At 42.5% G+C, this 25,603-nt stretch overlaps 1 long non-coding RNA gene across 1 annotated transcript; it reads right to left on the bottom strand.

Annotated features, from left to right (window-relative positions):
• Nucleotides 1–1,792: 1,792 nt before the first annotated feature.
• LOC115079818 lies at nt 1,793–24,221 on the bottom strand. The gene is made up of 3 exons (XR_003853389.1): nt 24,013–24,221; nt 9,073–9,138; nt 1,793–1,930 (listed from the first exon to the last, which is right to left on the bottom strand). It is a non-coding gene; the product is annotated as an uncharacterized LOC115079818 (long non-coding RNA).
• Nucleotides 24,222–25,603: the final 1,382 nt, after the last annotated feature.

A 25,603-nucleotide genomic window follows, 5' to 3' on the forward strand; every position in this document is an offset into this window, starting at 1 on the left:
AATACTATGCAGTAGGTTAGAGACGACGGGATCTTTACTGGGCATTATAATGCAGCGCACTCAGGGACAAGGACTGTTCTTTATCTGCCATCCTGTCTAGGAGCCAACAAAACTGTCCATTCTTCCAACTCAAGACAAGCATGCTTTTTTTTTTTTTTTTTTTCAATTTAAAAATGCTTTTCTTGCCTGCTGTAATTTTTAGGCAAATTATGTTTTTACAATTCTGAGTAAGATTTAAAAAAACAAAACAAAACAAAAAAACCCGGATTCTGAATCCTGAAGGACTGTTGGACCAGGTCTGAATTTTTGTCAAGATCTCTGCTTTTTAAGTAAGCTCAAACTCTTTTCTTAGCCATTATGAAAGCAGTACATATTGGTTACGCTGGTGGGAAGTGCTTTTAAGGCTGTTCTACAGCCATCAAACCAGAAAATACTCTCAAATAGGTTCTCTGGGACTTTGGCTATTCTATGGCCGTAACTAGACCAAAAAAACAACCCCAAAATAATGATGGCTGCCTATTTTCTGAAGCGATACATGATTGGTTAGGGGAAAAAAAAAAAAGACACCCAAACAAAAAATAGCAGTACAATGATACATTTGATCAGTGCTTTTTTTCTAGAAAGGAAAGCGCCAGTATTCAGATGCAGGGCTGCCCTTGATGGGGGAGGTGGACTGGAGCCTTCCCCCCTTATCGTCCTCATCTCTGGCAGCTCTAGTGCTGTCACCTGCTGTAACCTCCTTTGCCACCCTCGTGGCACTGGAAAAGCACCGGGGGGGGGGGACGGAGGCTGAAAGAGAGAGAGAGTGAGAGAGGCACCACTGGCGCTTTTCTCGGATTTAGACGCGGGAAACATTTTGCTATGGCAAAATTTGTACTCGTGGTTAAAAGGAGAAAAAGAAGAAAAAAAATGCATAATAGAGCTAATAACAGTAATTAAAATTACAGGTACTTAAAAAGGTTAATAGGGAACAAGATTAAATAAACAAGGCAGCAATGTGACTCGCCATCCCCAGACCAAGCTGCTCATGGCCAGCAGCGATCTTCAGGTGGATGCAGCAGAAATAGGAGGGAGAACTGGCCCAGGGTCCCACCCATCCTCCCATAATGGCTTTCCTGTTACCAAGGAAATCCAGGCAAGGGGCAGAGGGCCACTACGGGTCCTATAAGTACATGCCAGCTCGCAGGCGCCGCACTGATATTTCCTCCTATTTGCGGCTACTGCTGGGCTCAGGACCAGCTATAAATGGAGTGAGGTGAGTGGAGGGCTAGAGTAGGGGGGAGAGAAGGGTAGAGAACTCAGAAAAGGGCCCTTGGGGGGAAGGGGGACAGCAATGAGATGAGGTGTCAGTGCCCTAAATGTTGCTATCCTGGCACTGGCCCATGAGCCCCTGCGCCTTTAAGGAGCTCAAAAGGCATGTTACCCCCTTTAAAAGCAGAGGGGCTTGCAGACTGGCTCTGAATGTTGTTCACAGCTTTGGAAAAGCCACCCTGCTCCTCAGGTAGGAGCAATGGGTAGGGCGCCCTCGCTGAAATCTTTGCTTGAGGACCAGGAATTTGAACTTACAGTCCTGGTTTGATGTCAGAGTTTAAACCGATGAACTGTGTATGCATGGTGGATCTGCTCAGATTTTACATTTTCTTGGCTTATAAAGCTATGTTTGACGGATCACGTGTTGCCTTCTACTGGCCCACAATGTTCCACTTTGTCTAAAGCTGAATGATTATGTCTCAGGCTTCCATTTCAATAGCTGCAAAAGGCAATAGAGACAGTGCCATCACTGCATACTTTTTCGCAGAATTCGGAAATCCGCAGAATCTATGATGGGATCGCATTCTCTGTACCAGTGAACTTGAAGGGGAGGTGTTGCCCGAATTCGACATTCAAATACAGCCAATTGACCTTTTGTGGTAGTAATGTTCTGTAGACTCTGAAGGAAGAGACATATGCTTTATTATTCAACCCTTACAAAATGCCACTTTATAATTCAGAAGAGACTCCGTGTAATGGGCATCTGGACCTTGCCTTACAGGGACCTGTCTTTAATGCCAGAAATTTCAGAAATGTGGCCTCTCACCACTCCATGATCATCTCTCGAATCACAGAAGAGTTCCTAGTGGCCACAATGCAATTCGGAACAAGAGAGTTAATTAGATTGGAAATAGTGCCTTGAAGCTTGGTGCTTCAGAGGGGGCACAATTTCGAGCCCCCTTTACAATGAATGTTTCCAGATTGAAATATATTTACCTGTTACTAAGGGATCAATTCATCAAAAATTTGAAACTTGGAAAAATTTCCAGCAAAAAGATATTTTTTGACTTTGGTGAATATAGAGTATTAAGAGGTCCATATTCAGACACTGTCCAGATAACAAAGTGAACCAGATAAACTTATCTTGCTATCTTTGGAGCTATCTTAGGGCAGCTCTTTGGCACTTAGCTGGCTAAGTCATCCAGATTACTTTAAATATCAGAGTTAACCAGTTAACTCAGCTCCTCCCAGTTACACCCCAGGAATGCCCCAAACCTATCCTGCTAAATTCTAGCCACCTAACTTATTTTTAGCTGACTAGAATTTAGTCAGATAAGTACCAAATATTCATTGAGCCGGTTAACTTCTGAGTTAGCCAGCTACATGCTTTTGAATATGGACCTCTGCAATCCTGTGCTGAAAAAGCATAACTTAGAGACCTTGCATGGCTCGGGAAAAGCAAATGCATCTCCTTTAAAACCTCCTCTGTAATGCATTGTCAGATGAATTACAATATATAATGACTCATTTTCCTTGTTTAAATGTGCAACATCATCATTCTCCTGATGTTAGCAACATCTGGCATGGGCGGAGGAAATGCTCCGAGCAATGTCCCAGCAGGAAGTTAACTCAGACTAAGGACAAGAAGCCAAAACATTTGTTCACATTTCAGGTCAACGTGCTGCTACCTCATTTCATTATTTTCAAGCACATAACAGGCCAATTCCATAGGAGTCAAACTGCATGAGCCCTGTGCCTCGAGAGGCTGCGACGTATGGGTTCCCTGATTGAGTCTCCCGGTTGGCTGGGGCTGGGATGGGGGTTGCTGCAGAGACTGAGTCCCCGGAGAGGGGAGAGAGTCATGGTCACCAACAAAGATGTCCCCCCTAGCGGCTGAACCTAGAGCCCTGATGCATGACTTCTGGCCTAAGGACCGTTGCTGCAATGATTAGGAACTGTGGGGATTGCCTGTGAAAAGAGGGGGAAAAAGCCCAGCTCATGACACCAGAATCTCAATCCTGGGTCCAAATAAGCTTGAAGAAAGGAGGAGCTACCAGGTTCCCCCCGCCCCCTCAACTAAACAACTAATGCAAATTGTAAATACCAAACTAAAACACTGTGCAGTCAAAGTGACTGGCAGATTCGTTGCACTTAGAGGGTAATTTTCTGTGCTTAATCCGCAGAAACGGCCCATTAGAAAATTGTATGACCGATACATGCATAGAATTATCTGCAGGCACCTGTATGCACATAGGGGAAAGGAATTCCAGGAGACGGTATCTGGGTGGTGTTGGCAGTTACATGCATATCTTTTGATGTTAAAAAGTATGGGGGTGATTTTCAAAAGGATTTACGCGCTTAAAACTGGGTTTTACGCACATAAAGGCACTTTATGCATGTTTGAAAATTGCTACACTATATGCCATTGAATTGTCCATTGGGATTTACGTGGGTAAGTGCACTTAAAAAAAAAAAAAAAAAAAAAAGGTGAATTTTAGAAGCCCATCGCAAGCGTTAATTAGGGGATGTGCGAGAACGTCGGGCTTGTGCGCGCAAAGGGGATTTTAAAAGCCGCCCGGATATGCGCTTCTCCCAGAGTGGGCACATCTGGAAAGTTTGGAAAAAAGGGGGCAGGGCCTGGGCATGAACCTGAGACATGGGCATAAATTACTTATGCGATCCGGCACGCGGCGAGGCCCCTTGCCCCTTGAGTTTATTTCTGCTGTGGATGACGTGTAAATTAAAAAATAAATAGGCAGATCTGTGGGATTTTAAGGGGATGACTGGGGGGGGAGTGAAGGCTATAAAACCAGGGGATTTAGAGGACCTCTCTCAACTGGGCAAACTGGGGGACAAACTGGTGTAAAACTGGGAATGGCGTCGGCGCGCGACCCTTTTAAAATTCCCCAATTTACATGGTGGATGCGGGATTTGCGGCCCACTTAAAAATTGGTGCAGATGTGAACGCGGCCAGGCTATTTTATAACATGCACGCACTCATGCAAATGATCAAATAGCTGCATCCCTGGGCGCTGGCCGGTGCACGTGTGCCCCCCCGCCAGTTTGAAAGTTACCATCTCTGCTCGTAAATGGGCTTTTGAAAATTGCTGCAATAAATGCTAAAGTTTACACACATTTAATCTTCTTGAAAATTGCCCCCGCCCGGCTTCAAATTGCAAAGTGTGTGCATAGTTTTGCCGGGATAATTTTTGAAGGGAACGTATACAGTTAAGTCCGCTTTGAAAACTGAGCGATGTTGCCAAATTATCCTTTACCATTCAAAACTTAAATCTGACTTCAACTTCTATGAACATTGGTCTAAAGTACCTTTGAAAAGACAGGTGCTTTGCCAATTGGTGCTTCAGAATATCTTCCAGGAGGATTGTGACCCTAAATAAAGAAGAAAGCAGCCCCATAAATATTTCTAGGAAAAAGATAACAAATGCCACACTGGGTCAGATCAAAAGGTCCATCTGTCTTCGACAGTAGCTATCCAGGTCACAAGTACCCATTAGGATCCCAAGCAATAGATCCATTCCTTCTTACTCATAACCAAGGGATAAGCAGTGGCTTTCCTAAGTCTATATGGCTAATAGAGGTTGGTGGATTTTTCCCTCTAGGAACTTCTCTAAATCCTTTTGAAATTCAGCTACATTAACTGCTTTCTTAAATGTGCTACCTATTAACTTCATGAAGTGTCCCCTAGTCCTAATACTATTTGAAAGGCTAAACAACTATTCTCTGTGTACTAGGGATGTGCATTCGTTTGCAACGAAATAGGAAATATCGTCTATATTTCCTATTTCATCGCGGTTCGGTTTATAGGAAAACCCCACGAAATTTCATGTGGTTTCTTTTTTTGGGGAGGGAGAAAGGGCACATAAAAAAAACCAAACCCATCTCCCACTCTCAGGCCGTTGGCTGCCACTAATCAAAATGGCACCAATGGCCCTTTGCCCTTACCATGTGACAGAGGTGATTGGTGCCATTGGTCGGCCCCTGTCACATGATAGCAGAAATGGATGGCCCGCGCCATTTTTTAAGATGGCGCCGGCCGTCCATTGCTCCTACCATGTGACAGAAGCCGGCCAATGGCACCGATAGCTCCTGTCACATGGTAAAAGCAAAGGGCCACCGGCGCCATTTTGTTTACTGGCAGTGGGCGGCCCGAGAGTAGGAGATCGCTCCCGGGATCCCCACTGGACCACCAGGGACTTTAGGCAGGTTTTTGGGGGGTCGGGAAGGTGGGGGATTCTAATTCATTAAATATGAAGGGTTGGGGTGGGTTTTTTTTTTTTTCATGAAATAGCACAATAAAAGTTTTCCGAGGAGTGGACTGAAATGGCTCTCCCCAGACCCGAAAACGAAACTGGGATGAAAAAAAATTATATGCCCACCCCTACTGTGTACCCATTCTACCCCACTCAAGATTTTATAGACTTCTATCATATCTCTTCCCAGCTGCCCTTCTCTATATCTTTCCTAGTTCCGGTGTATCTTTTTTAAGATGGTGGACCAGAACTGCACACAGTACTCAAGGTGCAGACACACCATAGATCGAAACAAAGGCCCGATGATATCCTCTCATTTTTCATTCCATTCCTAATAATACCTGACATTCTATTTGCTTTTTTGACTGCAGATTCTCACATTTCAAAGTGTCCAGTCTTTACCTGGGTGGTGATGCCTAATGTGGAACCCAGCATTGTGTAACTTGTTATTATTCTTTCCTATCACTTTGCACTTGTCCACATTAAATTTCATCTGCAGTTTAGACACCCAATCCCCAAGTCTCGCAACATCCTCTTGCAATTTTGTGTCATCTGTGAACCTGATCACCTCACTCACCACTTCCTTTTCCAGACCATTTATAAATATATTAAAAAGCACCAGTCCCAGTGCATATCCCTGAGGCATTCCACATTTACCTTTCTCCATTGCAAAAAGAATGACCGTTCAGTCCTACTCTCTGTCTCCTATCCTACAGCCAGTTACCAATGCACATTAAGAAGAAAACTTGGGTCTCTGAAGGATGTGGGCGGTCGATGGTTGCCTTGGATTGTAAGATGTAGTAGATTGCTTCATTTTGTGAACAGTGATCCAATACGAAATGTGAATTTCTGTCCTGGTAACTATAGATGCTTCCATTTCATATCTCATCAAGGTACAATGATGAGATATTTGCAAAAACTGAAGTTTTTGGATCTTTCTCCTATAGAATTACTTCTGACTGGCTATGGGATGGGGAAGGTTAGGAACTGAGACATCTAGTGAAATGAGGCTTAAATAATTGAGTTGGGAATGTTTTTTTGGTGGAATCTTATTCATAGCCAATTTTCAGGGTATATTAATACAGTATTTTGAATACTGTACAACCCTATGTGCTTGTTTGGCATTCTTTGTGTCGCAGTGCTGTTAGCTCACTCTTAACCAGATTCAGGAATAGAATTTGATGTGAATTCCTCCTACTTACTCAATGTTTGTTTTTTTTCATCTGTTATTGATAATTTTGCTGCATCTAGCTAAGTTTTTATAACTCATGCGTTCTCTATGTTTATTATAAATAACACTGAAATAATTATATTGAAAACAAAAATTGATTCCTGAGACGAGACTCTGCATTTCCAGGCTCCTGACTTGGGCTCTGCACATGCAACGCTTTGCCTCCTGTAATATATCCGATACTTTTTTTTTTTCTCTCTCATAGTCTGTGCAGGTCATTTCATTTGACCTTGTTCTTTGCTGGGTGAGAGTCTGCAGCGGGCATTTCAGAATGCCAGCTGCATTGTCTCATGGATCTTAGTGATCTTATCTCGTTTATCTTTAGAATCTATTGCTACCGTTTCTGTTTTGCCTTGCACGCGAATTGATTGACGCTGATAAAAAAATAAAATAAAATAAAAATATCGTAAATAAAAACCAACAGCCTTCGCTTTTCTCTCTCTCCCCCCCCCCCCCTCAGTGTTGCTTTTCCATCTAAACAGATATTTAGCCTCCTGATAGTTTGAATTTCTTGTTCCTGCGCCAAGTAAAGCAGCTGTTCCCTCCAGGACGGTGCCTGTCACTGCTGGCGACACATGGCAAGCTACAGCGGGCAACCAGTTATTTCTAACCCAGGCATCATATTGAGGTTCTCTGTGTTGAATGCCTCTGGGATTAAGAATCACCACCACCACCACCACCACAAAAAAAAAACCCAAATGAAAAATGTCGATTTAGTTCCTGTAGGGCAACAGTTGTAACGTACCCTGTGAGGGTCCATGGATAACGGCTGGATAAACGTGGAGGAACTCCGTCGGCTACTGGGAGGCTCCTTGGCTGATGAACCAAGGGTAAGAGAAACGCTGATGGCTTTTCTCTTTGCCCTGGGGAAAAGAGAGTGAAACCAGGATTAGGTTTGAAATTGGTAAAGTAATTTTCTTTCGCTCCCGTGTACGAAGAATTAAAACGTTTTCTGCACTCAGGCAAATCATTCATCTGGAGTGATTATGGCGTTGTATAAATATTATCTGTGTTATTCGACATTGGGAGCCTGATTCATTAGGGCTTTTTTTCTATCCTATATCTGTGGCAAAAGTCCTTAATGGATCACCTCCTTAATGCTTTTAGTTTTTGCCACTGAGGCATATGTAGGACAAATTATGAGCATTCAATCAGGCAAAGCTAACTTGAACATGGCAGCCATGACAGCTGCTGGGCAGTAATCGTAGTGTTCTGTGCAGTCAGGGCTTGTGCAAGCATATTTGGCACCCTGGGCGAACCATTGGTCATTCATCCCCTTCTCCCAACTTGACTACCAGCAGCAGTGGCTCCAGCACAGCATTCCCCTTTTTTTGACGGCATTTGGCTGTGGTACGGCCACCCTCTTGACCTCACACTGGCAGGATTTTGCCACCCCCCCCCCCCCAAAAAAAAAATCTTGGCAACTGCCTAGTTTGCCTAATAAAAGCACTGACCTTATGTACAATGCCAGAGAGCTGGACAGAGGAATTAGGATCCACAATTCATGTTTATTCCCCCTAACATTATATTAGACTTTACTATTAAATTATAGGGAAGTAATTATTTCATGTAGTAACAGTATTATTGCTGTCTGATTAGCTAAAGGCTTCTAAGTATCTTACTATAAAGTATCCATGCTTCACAAAAAGGTATCAACTGACAGGTAATGCTCCCGTTTTCAGGATCAGGCCCTTACAGCCAAGGCAACTTTTGTACCCCATAAAAGTGTAGAGTTGGTAATCAGGTAATGACCCTTTTGGTGTCTGCAATTAATTACAACATGGATTCCTGCTATTTGTTTTCGGGTCTTTTAGGTACTAAATCCGCAGTGGGAAGTGCGTGATAATAATCGCCACACCACTGAGCTGTGCTCCATGGTCACTTCTGAGCCACGCAATCTCTCAGCGAAACACAAGGGTTTCAGTGTTTAAAAAAAACCATCTTGGCCTTTGCTCTACTAATTGGGAAACATCCAGAGATTTTTATAACAGGACTGCTCCTGGCAGCACGGTGACACTGCAAGATAAGACTGCAGCTTGTACAATGATTTCACCTTAATGCTAACCATGCTGAGCTAGAATGTTATCTCACCAGAACACCACACCCCCTTCCCAGCTGGGCAAATGCCTGATATGATGGCCCTTATTGTTACTGAATAGTATTGAGACCATCTTTTATTTCTGTAAAACGTTTCTCTGGTGGCAGGTCTGATGGGACCGAAGGTAAGCGATGCAGGATCCCTGATTCAATACTTCATGAGTGCTTGTAAGCGCCCTTCAGTGACAAACATGCACATCATTAAAACGTTTATCTACTCACTGTGACATATTGATGTATCACAGACAAAGGCAGCTATTGATGGGGTGGCTGCTTGCTTGATTTGACCTGCACAAGACCGAAAAAAGAAAAAAAAAAGTCCATATTAATTCTGAAAAGAATCTTCATCCTACTTCTTGATTAGTAAAATTAATTTCTCATCCAAATTAAATTACTGGTCGGTGCTTATGACCGTAAAAAATAATAACTGCATGTAGGAAAGTAATTTACTGCCAAATATCAGATGGATTCTTTATTTAGTGATAATTGCTAAGAATAAATAAAGGTTGAAAGAGAGAGAGCTCAGTTTAGCCTTACAATTTCATGAACATTAAAAATTATAAGATATGTTGACTATATATACGGATTCTGATTCTAGGTGTTAATAAGTTAGGTGCTTATATTTCAGACAATTAGGTATATTTTCTAGGTACTAAAATACCGGTAGGTGTTTGTTGATGTTTTCATGGCACAAATTACAATTTTTGGCATAATTTTAGGTGAATTAAGTTTAATGAGGTGTAAATCAGTTTATCTTCAAATTGACTGGGAGGTTATATGGCTAAGGGGTGAGGCTGGGGGGGTGTGTGTGGCAGGGGGCACCGGCAGTGAGGTAGATGTGTGTGGCTGAGGGGGCTGGCTGGTGGTGTGGGGGTGTGTCTGAGGGGAGTGGTGTGTGTGTGTGTGTGTGTGGCTGAGTGAGTTCCTCCCCATTGCACTCCCTCTTCACCATTTTATTCCCCCTCCATAATGAACTTCCCTTCCTCTCTTCCTTCAGCCCCCTTCTCTTCCCCTCCCTATTTCACTTCCCTACCCCCCCTTCTTGGGAGCACGGCAAGACTTAAGTGCCAGCTCCGGGGCACATTTTTACGCGCGGCTTATTGCATCGGCCAAGATTCGGGGCCTAGATAGGCGAAATATACCTTTCAAAATAAATAAGTAGCCTTTTTCTACCCAGGGTACAGTATTCTGTGCAGCAGGATAAGCAGCAGCGCCTGTAAAGATTCCTTTTTAGACGTCAGTAAACACCAAATCATTAAAAATCCATCATTTTTCTTTCACTAAGAGATTTTTAATTCAGGGTAGGGTTTTCTCATGGTTTAATTCTGCACATTTGTATTCATTAATATTTACATGCCAAACCCCTAAACAAGACATACATAATAAAAACTTGTGTGCATGCCTTGACTGGAATGAGCCTCATTCACAAGTCCCAGGGTACGTTGGGAATGATCTCGCTCTCTCACATTTACTGCTAATGCCCTTCTTAATACTTGGATTCTGGAGTTCATAAGGTGTTACACGCACAGGCAGCTTGTCTAGATGTGCCTGGAAGTAGCGCCCAATACAATCGGAAATATTTTCTACATCATTCTGCCATGCTTTCTTGGTCTCCGATTGCATCACTTGATACTAGAGGATCTCCTCTCTCTCTCTCTCTTCATATGGTTCACAGAATAGTTGCTTGGTACCACCCTTTCTATCAGCAATGCCATTCTTGTGCTTTTTTTTCATTCCTGACAAGCCGCTTGGTGTCTGAGCAAGCCGCCCACACAACATGGACCAACTAAAGAGTGGACGTAAGGAAGAAGATTTATTAAACATGAACACAGGGGCGGCTCAAGGCAATCTGCTGTCAGATAGTGCTTCCTCACCCCCCACCCCCTCCTCCCAAGGCACGGCAGTCGTCAAATCATCAAGAGGGCCAAGGGGGCAGGTCCCCTTGGACTCTGGCTCTTTTGGTGATTTGAAATGCTGCAGAAGGGGGAAAGCAGGGGTCAGAGTTCCCAGAGGAGTAGAAGATAGAGTGTCAGGGATAATATTTCTAGGAAGCTGGCAACCCGCTGGAGAAGTGGGAGATGAGTGAATGGTGGGGGTCTATGTGGGTCAGACTCTCTCCAGGTCAGTGTAAGGGTATTTGGTGCCATAGGTGAACTTTCCAGCCCTCACCACACACAATTAAGAGTCGTGCAGTAATAATAAGATTTTACAGGGAAAAGAACATTTGTAGTCTTCTGAGATATTATCGCAGCAACATGCATATTATTTTTACATACACTGCTGTGATGCCAACCAGAAAATCCTGCATAAAAGACACTTGGAACCCATATGGTTATTATGCCTATTGTAAAGGGCTTCGCCCTCAGAAAGCCATGAGTAAACTGAATTAAATTACAATATAATAAACCTCCCATACCAAAACAGCACTAAATGCCAGAACTCACACAGTAACAACCCTACCTATGAAAAAGTAACACTGCATACATTACACCAGGCCTTAAAACACCAATACACCTTCTATTAGGAAAATAAATCGTCAGGCTGGTATAGATCCCTATATGCGAGCAGAATACCTAACCTCAGTAACAAATACAGAACACTGACAGACCCTCACCAAATACAGAATAAAGTGACCGTAAAATAGAAATAGAAATGTGCAAATAAAAACTGAACTGGAAACCACAAGAAGCCAGATTATGTATGCAGTGCAACAATGGAAAAACAGAAATACCATAATTCCTCATAAAACAATAATAAAAATCAAGAAATAAAACATAATAGTAAAACTAAATTAATAGTAAGGATACATATTTCAAAACAGCTCATGAACAGAATATCAACCAATAATTAAACCCAATACAATTTTTTTAAGTTCTTAAGTTCTCAAAAACTAATAAAATATTTCAAAATAAGAGACACATCAAATAATACCCAAGAATTAAAACTAATAATAAAAAAAAATTCCCTGCTCTCCATACCTGGGATTTTTTGATTTCCAATCACTCTGAGATTGCTGTAGATTGGGAGGAGTGGGCCACACAAACTTTATCTTCTCTCTTTCACACACTCACACACACTCACACATGCATATAGGCTCTCACATACATACACATACATGCATCCAGGCACTCACACTCTCTCACACACACACGCAAACAAGCTATCTCTGTTTCTCAGACACACACACACACACACACACACACATATACAGGCTCTCTCACACACACACACATGCAAACAAGCTATTGCTGTTTCACACACACATACACACACACATGCATATAGGCTGTCACATACATACACATACATGCATCCAGGCACTCACACACTCTCACACACACACACACACACGCAAACAAGCTATCTCTGTTTCTCAGACACACACACATATACAGGCTCTCTCACACACAAACACACACACATGCAAACAAGCTATTGCTGTTTCACACACACACACACACACACATGCATATAAGTTCTCTTATATATATATCTTCTCACTTACTCTCATGCACACATGCAGGCTGTCACTCTCTCTTAAGCACACACTCTCTCAAGGCCTCTTGGGCCGCTGCAGGATGGGGTCTGAGGTGGCTACAGGGCCTCTCTTCTGGACCACTGTGGGATGGGGTTTGCCGCATCCCCGCCAGGCCTCTCTTTGGCAAGGTTAAGCAACCAGCACAGGAGGGGTGGGGCTTTTTTTTGGAGAGGGGCAGGGTTTGGCCACCTCACCTTGCCTTTAAAAAATTGCAAAGCAATATAAAAGCAGGAATAAAATAAGGAGGACCAACCTGATCACTCAGTGGGATCTGGGTTTGATTTCTTGCAAGTCAGCCAGCACTAGAAATGTTGTGAAGGCCGCAGCCACAGACGACATGCAATTGTGACACCCATTGACTGAACTAAGGACCCAAGACCTCAAGGTTCCAGAAGGAGCCCTGGTGCATCCCCACCTCCCCCACCCCCCAAACCCCGGAGGACTACCACTGCAATTACTGGACTAAAGTAAACTGTGAGTAGATACAGAATAAGGGACAAAAATCTCTGGGTTGCTGCAATTGAAGGCTCAAGGTAACAGATCCCAATCCTGATTCTGAGTCAAAAACAAAAACAAGTAACAGAGTAAGGAAAAATGTGAGGTGACCTCTGAAAAACTATTGCAGAGGAAGAAACAGCATCAAGAAAAGGTCAAACAGCTCTTTTAAGGGGTCGAGTTAGTATTACGGAACTATCGGGCAAAAGCATTCCATTGAGTTGGCCAGCATCAAGTTCCGTCTTTGAGAGGAAGTTTGGTGCACCAATTTTCTCTTTGCTCGGCTTGCCTTTTTCCTTCACTCCTTTTCCAGATCCTGTCCACCTTTTAATGTTTTTATGTCAGACAGCTCTCTGCTTCTCTGGTATACAGCTCTGTAAAAATAAAAACCAACAACAACAACTGTGTAGTAGCACTACATGACGAATGTGCTAACTAGCCTAGAGACACTTTTTTTTCTCATCGTTATTTCAGGATTATGATGACATAGGCCAGTGCCCCTCCTATGTTTTTTGCATCATTAGTTTTTCGAGTCCCCCGTGAACTCATTTTGGAGGAACAAAATAGCATTGGATTTACCTTGTCGAATCCATTTAGCCACCTCCGTGTTCCACGCAAATGGCAACCTTTACTTTACTGTAACCCTAGAGCTTTGTGAGGAACACGAAATTGGAGTCGGCTGAATGACGAGCCTGGGACCTTTGCAATCCAACACCCGAATGACTGGTAGGTACATGCAGCTTGCACATGCTGTTTACACAAACAATAACGACAAGCTGGCATTGCACGACCAGCTGAAACTTCTGCAGAATTACGCTGTTTCCATTAGCTGTGCAAGTGTGTGGTACAGGGGGGCATAAACAGTACTCGATTTTCACAGATCTAAAGGGGAGCATACAATTTATATCTGCATAACAAGCTTCTGACCAATCACAACCACCTTCACCCCTCAAATCACAGAAAAGGAAAATATACTTAAACCCTACAATTAGAGGTAATGCAGGATTAAAAAAGTGATTCCAAATATGCCAAATAATCTTTAACAAATATTATGTCAAGCTGTATAAAATCCTCATTTTTCACCGTAAGCTGTAAAACATGTTACTAGAAATTTTAGTTGTCCTTCTACATATATGAAATAAAAATCCCCTTCATTCTGCGAGTCTCCAGTGATTCTTATGCCACGTAAAACATTTTTACTTTTATCAATTTACCCTCTATGCTATTCTTCTGCTTTATATGCAGTAATCTGTACCGTCTCTTTATCTACCACTGTTGTTGTTTTTGTGTATTGCTGTGCTTCTCTTAGTCTCTCTTCTTGTTACATGTTAATGCATTACCAATAACAAGAATTTATAGTATATTAGTGGGCCAAATAATAGTAACTTCAAAATAGATTAGGTTAGACTACGTTAATAAATATGGGGGAGGAAAGGGAGTGCTAACCCCACACAGGTGCAGTTCCACCTTATCCTGTGATGGCCTCCTACAAAGAGGTGGACCAGGGGAGTCAGACCTCAGCCTGGTAAATCAGATTCAGGCCAGCCTGTCGGCTACTGGGCAGAAGGGCATCTAATGGGACAATCCAGTCTCCTCCACAGCAGCCCTGGACAAGTCCGTTCCAAAACTCTACCACGGTTTTATCTCCGGGACTGATTAACTAAGGGTTTTCTCCTATTCTGGTAAAATAATACTCATTAAAAAAAAAAAAAAAAGCTTAGAGATCACACAGGCCAGAAACATTTTACCGAGATTGTTGCGCACAAGATTCTTCTGTAACATTCTCTGAGCGGAGGCAGGAATTCCCACAGTTTTGAACCCAAGACAAACCTAAATCCTTACAAAGCATGCCCATCAATATATTTTTTTTTCCCCCTGCATTTTCTCTGTCTTCTGCTTGGATTCCTTTTGTGACTGCTGTCATGATGCACGATCCCAACCGAGCAGGAGGAAAAAGGAAAGATTGCTTCACAAAAGAAAGCAGGTTTGAGGTTTTTCATGGATCATCCGCTCCTGAGTACACTTTCCTTTCAGGTAAATGGTGCCCGTGCCAAGTTTGTTTGTTTATTTATTTATTTATTTAGACATTTTATATACCGTCGTTCCATGTATAGATCACAATGGTTTACAAAGTGACATTCATAGTTATAACATATATAATATATATATATTATATATATATAATATATATATATTATATATATATAATATATATATATAATATATATATATTCCACCCTACCCTCTTTCCCTCCTCAATCTCCTTCTTCGCCTTACCTGCCCACCCACCCATCCATCCCCACCCACCCATCCCCATCATTATATTAATTAGCTTGAAATAACAGAAATGTCTTCGGTGCAATATAGAAATTGTATCCACTCTCAAAACCGGTATTGTATTAGATACTATTTAGTTTTTGTGTTGGTTTGTAAACGTTTAATAGTTACATCAATATTTTAATTGTATGTTATACATTATTGGATGGTCCACAGTCTGTACAGCCTGTTTTCCATCAAAACTGTTATATGGAATTTATTTTATTTAATACCTATTAATAATGTCAATGTAAAGCTTGTTGCTAAGTTATTGTTAAATGTAAACCGCGGTGATGTATTTAAAACCCTTAAATAAATAAATAAAATAAAATAAATAACTCAACAAACAATGATTGGGTACAGAGGTGGTATTCATAGACAGGCATTAATATCTATCAAGTGAAATTATCTATTACATATTAATAATTGATCTAGTTCTTAAGGCAACGAGTATGGAAAAATTAAAAAGAAATGATAGTTTTCACATCTTAGTTACAGGTTTGTTTTGAGAATCTTACATTCTCTCGTTTGGTTTACTCTTCATGATTCAATTATTATCTTTTGTTCTTCTTGTCTTTGTGGCTCCAGCGTATTCTGATGTTTTAAGTTAGTTTATAATGGGCCAGATTTTCAAAGGGGTACGCGCATACCCCCCGAAAACCTGACTGAAGTACCCCCTGCGCGCGCCGAGCTTATGTTGAGTAGGCATGGCAGCGCGCGCAAGTCCCGGGGCTTTCTTGGGGGGGGGGGGTGTCGCGGTGGAGCGTCATTTGGGGGTGGGGCCATGGGCGTGGTTCCGGCATGGGGGCGTTTCGGGGGCATGGCCGAGGCCTCCGAAACGGCTCCGGGGCCTTGGAATCGCACACTGGTGGCCGGCCCGGCGCGCGCAAGTTACGCCTGCTTCGGGCAGGCGTAACTTGTACAACAAAGGTAGGGGGGGTTTAGATAGGGCCAGGGGGGGGGGGTGGTTGGGAAGGGAAAGGGAGGGGAAGGTGCGGGGGGGTGGAGGGAACGGGCGCAGGCTGCTGATTTTGGGCAGCCTTACTTGCGCCGACCCCGGATTTTAATGGATACGTGCGGCTACACGCGTATCTATTAAAATCCCGCGTACTCTTGTTTGCGCCTGGTGCGCGAACAAAAGTACGCGTGGGCGCAGATTAATAAAATTTACCCCAATATGCATTTTTTAATAGCCATGTTTTTAGCTCACATTTAAATCTCTTTCTATCTGGTAAAATACGTAACGTCTCAGGCAAAGAGTTCTAGAGCTTGGGACCTGCTATGGAAAACACACGATCTCTTATTTGCATTAAATGTGTGCTGTGTATTGTGGGAATAGTCAATAGTCCTTTATTTTGAGATCTTAGTGTTCGCTGTGGATTGTATGGTTGCAGCGTCACTCCTAACAGGCCGGTGTCAATGGAATGAGTGATGTTGAATATTATCGTTAATACTTTATAGTGGAATCTGGCTTGTACTGGTAACCCATGCAGTGACATCAGTGAGAGTGTAAAGTGATCATATTTCCTAGATCCTAGTAAGAGTCTTGCTGTAGCAGTTGTAGTGGTTTTAAGTGACATGCTGGAAGACCTAGTACTAAAGGAGTTACAGTAGTCTAGGTTTGAGAAGATTAGAGTTTGCAATCAATACGGAAGTCCTCAAAAGTTAATAATGGTTTCAACCGATGTAGTATACACAGTTTGGCATAACCTGTCTTAATATGCATCTTTTAAAATCTACCCCTTTGAATTTGCTTTTTAATTATCTGTACACCATGGATTCAGTGTTTAAAATGATAATCTTAATCTTTGCATTTTTTTTTTCCCACGCGCACTCGCATACACACACATTTTAACCCTTTACTGCTCCTTGTTCTCTCATCTTTATGCCCTGGTGCAACTGTATGTAAGCTGGAGTATATTTGTCCAATGCCGGTTTTGTCTTTTGTACTTTAAATTTCCATTATAAAGAATTATGTGGCCGATGCAGTAAAATGCGCACACGCCAGTATTGAGTGCCCGCTGTCTCACCGCGCGCGCGCAGCCACATCCCCTGGACGCCTGATGCAGTATTTAAAAAAAAAAAAGGCAGCATTAAGAAGGGCGCGCTAAGAGAGAATTGTTCATCCGTAGCACTAAAATGTTTATTCCTTCGGGCGCCCAATTCCAACGGTCGCTCAATACGCGCGTCCGTTTTGATTCCACTTCTTTTTTTGTCATTTTGATGAGGTTGCTGAAGTGCATTGTATTAGGCGCCCCCCTTGCTACGGACGTCTAAATCATGTGGCCATAAAGAAATCTGGGTTTCTTCTGATCAATCAAAATATACGTTTATTTTCCTCCACCGCAAGCAGTAAAATAAAAGCGGCACAACGATACTAAGGAGGAAGATACGCTTATCCTAACACAGAGGACCCTATTTATTTTATTTCTCATCAGCCCTCGACTGCAAGTTGGCTCCATTCCATCTCCGGGGCTGGTGTTAAATTTGCGGCATTAAAAAGTGTGTGTTGGGCGCCCAGCGCTCTCCTGCTTGGGGGGGGGGGGGTAATAGTTAATAGCCCGTGATGGGCGCTATCGGTTACGCATTTGTTAGGGCGCGCTAATCTCCTTACTGCATCAGGTGCTAGTTTAGCGCATCCAAAATGCGCACCCAACTGGGCGTAAACTCGTGTGCTAGGCTGGTCGCACTTTATTTCCATTGGCCCCCATGAGTTTTGCACTCCTGTTTTCCTTAGGAGCTCCCCTACCACCCAGAAAAAAAAAAAAAAAGAAAAGAAAAGAAAATCAGACTTTGAAAACATTCCTTGGCATGGGAGATTTTTTTTTTTTTTCCTAAAATTAAAAGCCACAAATGCAGACTAGACAGGATGTTACCCTACAAGCACGAGGGGCACCTGGCTGACATGGATTTGGTGCAAGCGTGTGTGATCAGGAGGCCTTTTGGAGATGGGTACCTGTGCTTCAGTGCATGCAAGGCAGCAGTTGCTGGGAGATCAGCCGTAGCTCCTGGATCTCAAGTGTGTGCTTCCTGCATCTAATGCAGTACCAGCGCCCCCTACAGGTCTCCCTACATTCAGCAGGGCTGTTGTGGTTAATGGATGTGGTAATTAGCTGTGGGGAACTAAATTTATTCAGAGAATTCAAGACCAGGATAAGAAGTACAGAGCTCAACTTTGCCATTGCCCTTTTTTTTTTTTTTTTTTTAATCTCTTTTGCCTTTGGTTTTTGGTAATTAGTCTGTAAATATCTCTTGCCATACACCATCTGCACAAAGGCCTCCTCCTCTGTCCAGAAGAGTATCCAGCTTCTCTTGATTACAACAACCTCACTGTGTGCATTGTGAAGCACGAGGCACAGCGAGGTATTTCAGCTACCCTGCGTGTTGGAGCATCTAGCACAAACCTTGGGGGCGCGTCTCTTCGCACTTCAGTAAAACGGTGAGATGCTTATTCTACGCGGGAATACAAAGCATCAGACTATTTTTTGCTTATGTAGATGCCCGGCACAGTTCTGTGCAAGGAGATATCTCTTAAATATTTTCTAATAAGAATTAAACATTGTGTACTTTTTTTTTATCTAAAGAAAAAAAATTCCCCTCCAGCTGCAAAGGCCGTGATACTTTTTATAGTCATGGATTTTGTACGAATTTTCAGAGGGAAAGTCTGCGCACACTTTTGTTATGAAAATTGCCCGTGGGTATGCCTGAGCGTAGATTTTGCTCCTTCTCTTTGTGTGGGCTAAATGTGGCTGGGAGAGAGCATTTGTGCATTTGAAAATGCAACCTGTGCACCAGGAATGCTTCCCCTTAATCCAGATAAAAGGACACAATGCTGTAGAAGCTCTACATTTCCCGATAGGTAGGTAAGGGTGGACATTTATCAGATAGCCTTTTTATTTTTGACTAGATAAATTGGTATTTACCTGGGTAGATTACTTTTAAAAACTGACTTCTTTGTTGTACTAGTTTTGATAAAATTCAAACACACATGCATTATCAAATTATCATTTTGGATTGCTAAGTACTTTGAATAGACTTTTTATACAGTTTAAACCTATTATCTTGAGCTCTGGATCAGTTCAGGTAGGTTTAAAAATTCATCAGATTCTTGAATGAATTTCCAAGACATTGTATCAAGAAAGTCGGTATATAAAAGCCTTAAATAAATAAAATAAATAAATAAATAAAATGTTCTGTATGGATTGTTGAAATATAATTTTTATAGATTAATTAGGTTTACGCATGTGTCACAATATTTTTTTAATTACATTTGGAATTGAAATGTATCTCTTTTTGCACCTTTCAAATGACAGGTTTTGCCTAACTTTGAATATTCAGTTTATTAATTTCTTTTATTAAATATTTATATATCACATGTCAACCTTCCTAAGAGGTTTCCAGAAGTGTTAAATCAGTTTTTTTTGCAATCATTTTTTCCTTAACTGGTAGACGATTACAACATTTAGCTACTGCTTAACCATTTGGTGACTGCAGTGAGGAGCTTTTGAAGGATATCCCGCTTTTATAATCTAATTTAATTTTGCATTTAATTACTCAAGCTGAATTACAGTTCAGGTGCTGTAGGTATTTCCCTGCCTAAGAGGACTTATGTTCTAAGTTTTACCTGAGTCAACGGAGGGTGAAGAGACTTGCCCAAGGTCACAATGAGCATCTGCGGGAGAAGCAGGATTTGAACCTGGCTTCCTGGTTCTGATCCTGCTCCTCGTCCTACTAGACTACTCTTAGTGGTGGTGGGGGGGGGGGGGGGGGGGGAGGGGTTTAGCTGCTTTTGACATAAGCATCTTGACAAATGCAAAAAAAAATAATTTGTAATTTCAGTATAATTCTATCCTTTTTATTTTATCCGCAGGTCGCGCAGCCACGCGTGTATCTCCCGGTACGTGCATTGGAAAGGATTTTGCAAAACAAAGGGGAGGGCCGGGCCAGCGCCATTAAGTCAGAGTCCCGCACAAGCGCGCGTTGGGATCCGATGACCGCGTAAGTTGCTGCTGCTGCTATGGACTGTGGGTAAAGTAGAAAAATAAAAAAAAAATTAAGGTAGTCAGCGGGGTTTTAGGAGTCAGGGCTAGTGGGCTAAAAGGGGAGGCAGGTTAGGTTAGGGGGTTTAGGGAGTCCTCTCCTTTACAGGGGCGAACTGGGAAGGCAGGGAAATAGGCCCTAATGCGTCGCCGCGCGCGCCTGCTGAAATCCCTCCACTTACTCGTGCGAGACGGCATTCTTGCGCACACGCGCACCTCGATATGAAATTGTGCGGGTGGTGGATTTTATAATCCCTGCATCCATGTGCGCCTGCTGGCAAGCACACGCACCTCAAAAAAAAAATCTACCTTTATGGATTGTTTTTCTCCACAAAGCGCTGATGCTCCTCCCTCTGTGCCTCAGGTAGGCTTTTGGTTTGCCTACTGCCTTCCGATTTTCAGAACAAGCCGATCCAGTCCTGCTTTTACCTCAGGACACACAGGGACTTGTCGTTCATATTTCCCTCTTGCATTTCTTGAGAAGAGCAAGACTAGAGCATGCAGAGGGCTAAAATCAGGACTGCACTAACAATCCGGAGCCAGTTGGCAACCCTACTTGGCTTAGTCCCCATTGTCACCACAACAGCTGCAAGAAAACCTCTCTAAACTAAAGAAGTTCCATGTTTTCACCAAAAAAAAAAACAAAACCAGATGCAAGGTTATGATGGCCTTTGTGAATGATTAGAAGAGCCATTTGTTTCCTGAACACAAATCAATAATAATAATAATAAAACAACGTATTTCCTAGAACTGTTGCTGACTGGACCAGCCCAGTGACTCTGGGTCCCAGGTACGATTCCAGGATCTTCTCTTCCGCATCCCAGGTCCACTGGGAATGGGGATGGGAAGGGAGTCGTAGTGATCATTGGGGGCAGCACCTGTCGGCCATGATGCATGGACATTCCTGGCACACAGCTCCTAGCCTGGGAACCATTGCTGCTGTGACCACACTAAGAGCAGTTGGGAGGGTCTAGGAAAGTGAGGGAAAAATCTCCAGTTAGTTGTGAACAAAGGCTTATTGGTGCCTGGATCCCAGCCCTGGTTTTCTCTGAGCTAGAAGAGACAGGAGGAGCTAGTGGGACACCCTCCCCCCCCCCCCCCCCCCACCAAAAATTTAAAAAACAAAAATGTTGTTAACTGCATTCATTATGGTCTCACATCACCTAGAAACAAGGTATCTGTGTAAAGTCAGGCAGGGATAGGCAACTTAACTGCCCTTTTCAAGTCCTCTGGACCCTTTATACTTCCTCTACATTCCCATCTTGTTCCTTCACCTCCCTGTTACATGTAACTTTATTTTTCACTTTCTAAATTATGTTTTTTATTAATCCCGTTATATGTAAACCGATGTGATATGCAAATGAATGTCATTATATAAAAGTTTTAAATAAATAATATCATATATGTGGTTTTAGCAGTTTCTGAATTACATAATTGCAGAGGTAGTTTTTGAAAATATTGCAGGCAATTTTCCAATAGCCAGCATTATTTACAGACTACGCGGGTGCTTTCAACAAGTGGGTTTTAAGCAATTTTAAGAGGAAAACTACTTGTTGTTTCCCTTTGAAAATCAGCAGCTGAAAAAGAATGCGAAATAAACATTATTTGTGCAGAAGGCAGAGGGTTGTTTTTTGGGTTTTTTTAAAATATAGCATGCACACAGTTGGAAATCACCTGTATGTGCACTGTTTTACTCCCTTAACCTAAACACGTCCACAGAAACATGTTTTTTCAAAGTGGCTAAAAGTGTGCATGCTATAGAACCGGCATGCGCTTTTAGCCATATATAATAGGAAAGCAGTCATCAGTTATGGCATGTTAACTGTGTAAATACCTTTGAAAATTGCTCTTACCCCTTTCTCAGCGGTCTGGCAGACACATGCACTTTCACTGTTGCATGTACCAAGAGATGAGGTGATTATCCTACAAGACTACCTGAAAAAAACCTCCAAATGGACTGGCAATAGTTAAACCCTGAGTTAAGAATGCCTCCCTGACATGTGCGATGCCAGGTTCGTGAAATGAGTGAAACGAATGGTTCCGTTAATCCAAAAGCCTAGGCGATGACACTCTTATCATAAGATGCATCGCATATTATCCTATTATAAAGGACCTACAAATTGTACATTGGCAAGTTTGTATTTAAGGGAAAAAAAAAAGCTGCACAAGGAAAGTTTTCCCACAGCTGATTATAGAACGGCATCCCTACTATGCCAGAATTAGAGGAGGGGGAGAGGGGACATCATCCAATCAAGAGATTTAAAAAGCCAAATTTTTCTTGAGACTTAATAGTTACACCTTCGCAACATCAGTGAAGCCATTCAGACATAGACTTGAAGGACTACATTGTTCTTAACCTGGTGAAGAGTTTGTAGTGATGTGTTTTATGGATACTCTTCCTAGGATCATGATGAAGCGGTGTTAGGCCGGCGCTGAGGCGAGGTCTGGGCATGCTTGGGTGATGCAGTGATGGGAACAGGGCTGACAGAGGTTGAGGGGACTATGCCCAGAGGTGGCATAGTCCGAAATCCATCACTTATTTCTTGACATGCACTTCTATGTATCTAAGTGAACGAGCAAGGTAACCACGAAAGCGTGGGTCCCACTTTAGAGGAGAGATGCCCCCGCACAGACAGGGCAGGGTAAGGTGGGTGATAGATGCTACATTTTCTGATTATAAAGTACATTTAAAAAAGATTACGAGTCTCAAGATAGAAGCAGATTAACATGCTTCGGATATTTTGAAAAGCATTTGTTTGGTCCAGGCTGCTTTCTGTAGTGTCTGAGTGTCACATTACAATACATTTGGTCTTTAGGCATTCCAGCTTTATTAACATGGAATGACAGCTATGTGTGTGTGTGTGTGTGTGTGCGCTGCGTGTCCGATGTGAAATGAAGGATTTGTGTTCTGTCACAGGACGGTGAACTTCTTCCCTTTGCTTCTGCAACTGTTCCCTCATCCACCTGCCCCCTGGTTTATTTTTAGTAAAACTGGGCCCTTAGCGACCTTAACGCCTATGTCCTTCCCAAGCTAGACGGACATAACTCATTGGTTCGGGTTCCTGGAATTCTCAGACCTGCACCTCTGCCACAAGCCTTGACGCATCTCTGCCAGAAGGCCGCTGCCAGCAGCTTGATTTTGTGTGCACGTTAGCATTTCATCCGCACGGGACCTCATATTAAATGTAAGGTGTCAGCAGCATGTAGAACCGCCACCCCCCCCCCCCCCCCCCCGAAGCGGACGATCTCGCAGCAGTTTGCTGCTGCCCGGGGTTCACCAAAGCTTCCAGTGCCACCAAAATACTGTCGGAGAAGTCATAAAATTATACGTATTGTACCTGTCAGCTCAGAAACTAATGCGATTTTTTGTTCATCAGATCATGTACTGGCTGCACCCATCTGATATACATAGCAGAATTTCCTCGTAGAAATATGATCTGACTAATTTCTAATTTTACCTACAAGAGTAGCTTTTAATATAGAAACAGATGGTGTCGAATAAATCTAGCAGCCTGTCACAGAGGGATAATATTCTGTTAAATCAAATATATATGTATACATATATGTTCACTTAAGAGTACACGAGAAAAACAGAAACAAAGTTTGATTTTCCTTCAATTTGTGTGGATTAATCATTGACGGGGGTGGTACCTAACACATCCAGCTCCTGGTAACATCAGAATGTTGATTCCATGTTATCAAAAACCAAAAGAAAAGAACTTGCCCCGTTTTATAAATACTCACTGTTCCACGCATGCTTGCCTTTTTACATACCTCTTTCCTGGCAAGGCGCAACGCTATTGTTCCTGTGGTGGAAGTGCCGTGTGGAAAGGCGGATGGCCCCCGTCAGCTGGCTTAGGAAATCCCCTTAATGCCGAACACATAACGCAGTAGGAAAGTTGTAAAGCCCAAGCCCCACCATGATCTGAGCCTCAGCTGGTGGTGGTCCCCTCAAGTCACACTGGATGCCATGCTAATTATTTAGGGATAAATCAAGGAAGTGACCTCAGAGCGTAGTCGGATTTCTGGCTTTTTGTCAGCTGACTTCAGATTGCAAGGTGGAAAGCGCTAAAAATAAAGCAAGACTTCACCAGTGGATGCCTAGTTTTTCCTAAGTACCCTGCTTCATACTTGTTGATGTGAACATCCCTCTGATGAATACAGTCATATGAAGAAGATGAGCCACAAAAATAAAAAATCAATAATCCATATGTGACTGTCAAAATTAGCAGAACTGCATAGACCAAAATACGTAGACAACATTTCTGGTCCTCTCAGCTCAAAAGTGTTGTGTCTATTTACATTATTTTACATGATTAAATCTTTTTTAAATCGGCAAGCATACACCTTGTTTCATTTGCAACCTGCCTTCCGTTTTGGGAGTCTGGGGATGTTGGGGAAAAAGAACATTGTTACTAAGGAAATTGGGACTGATAGCTGTACTATAATCTAACCCCCCCTGCCCTTTCAGCATAATAGGGTGATCCCTCCCCCCTCCCGCTACGGTGGCTGAGGCGCAATAATGAAAATGGGGTTTCAGATATTTAGAGGAGCCCCCTATGAAGGAAACCAAGAAGAGAAGGGCAGATAAGGGAATTCTCCTTCCAACTGAGTCTTCCTTAAAATAGGAAAAAAAAAATGGGTTTAAAACCCACCCAGCATGGCTCTCAGAGGTAGGTGGGGAAGGCAGGACCCCAAATTACAAGAGTAAAATTTAAATATAACCAGATGAAAACCCTTAGAGCATTCAAGATTTTTCAAAACTGATTAATTTTATTTTCAAACAAGGATTATCAATGTTGTATCTTCCATGAATAATATCTTAGCAACAGAACAGGATAACAGATGTTCATGTACATGTTAAGAAAAATAAGAAAAGAGTTCTTATTGGTTATCTTCAGGAACTAACAGAACCAGTTCTGAATATAAACCAAGAGAGCAATCAGAAAAGTCTTCTATTAGTCCCCTCCTTTAACAGCAGACTATTAAAGATTGGAGCTTTACATCAATAGTTGTTTAAAGAAGCTGCTTCTTTTTGTAAACTCTTTTTTTTTTTTCCAGATGCTGTTACTGGAACCAGCTGATGAATGATACTAGATTACCAGCAGACTTCTCTACTAAATACAAGTTAGTCCCTATTTGTGTCTCTCTTTCTCTTGTCTCCTCTTATTTTTTCTGTCAGTGAGTGTCTTTTATTTTGCTTTAAAACTCTCTGACAGTATAAATGGCTGTTGGTCTAGCTAGACTTTCTGGTGGCCGAAATGCCAGTGTGCACTTATTTGTGTCCTTATTTGACTGATTTGACTGCGAACAGCTGGTGTTAGGGTGCGCAGGTTCTTCGTCCTCTCACCGAGTCTGAGGTTCG

Source organism: Rhinatrema bivittatum, chromosome 18, assembly GCF_901001135.1.
Source record: "Rhinatrema bivittatum chromosome 18, aRhiBiv1.1, whole genome shotgun sequence".
Classification (NCBI taxonomy): domain Eukaryota; kingdom Metazoa; phylum Chordata; class Amphibia; order Gymnophiona; family Rhinatrematidae; genus Rhinatrema; species Rhinatrema bivittatum.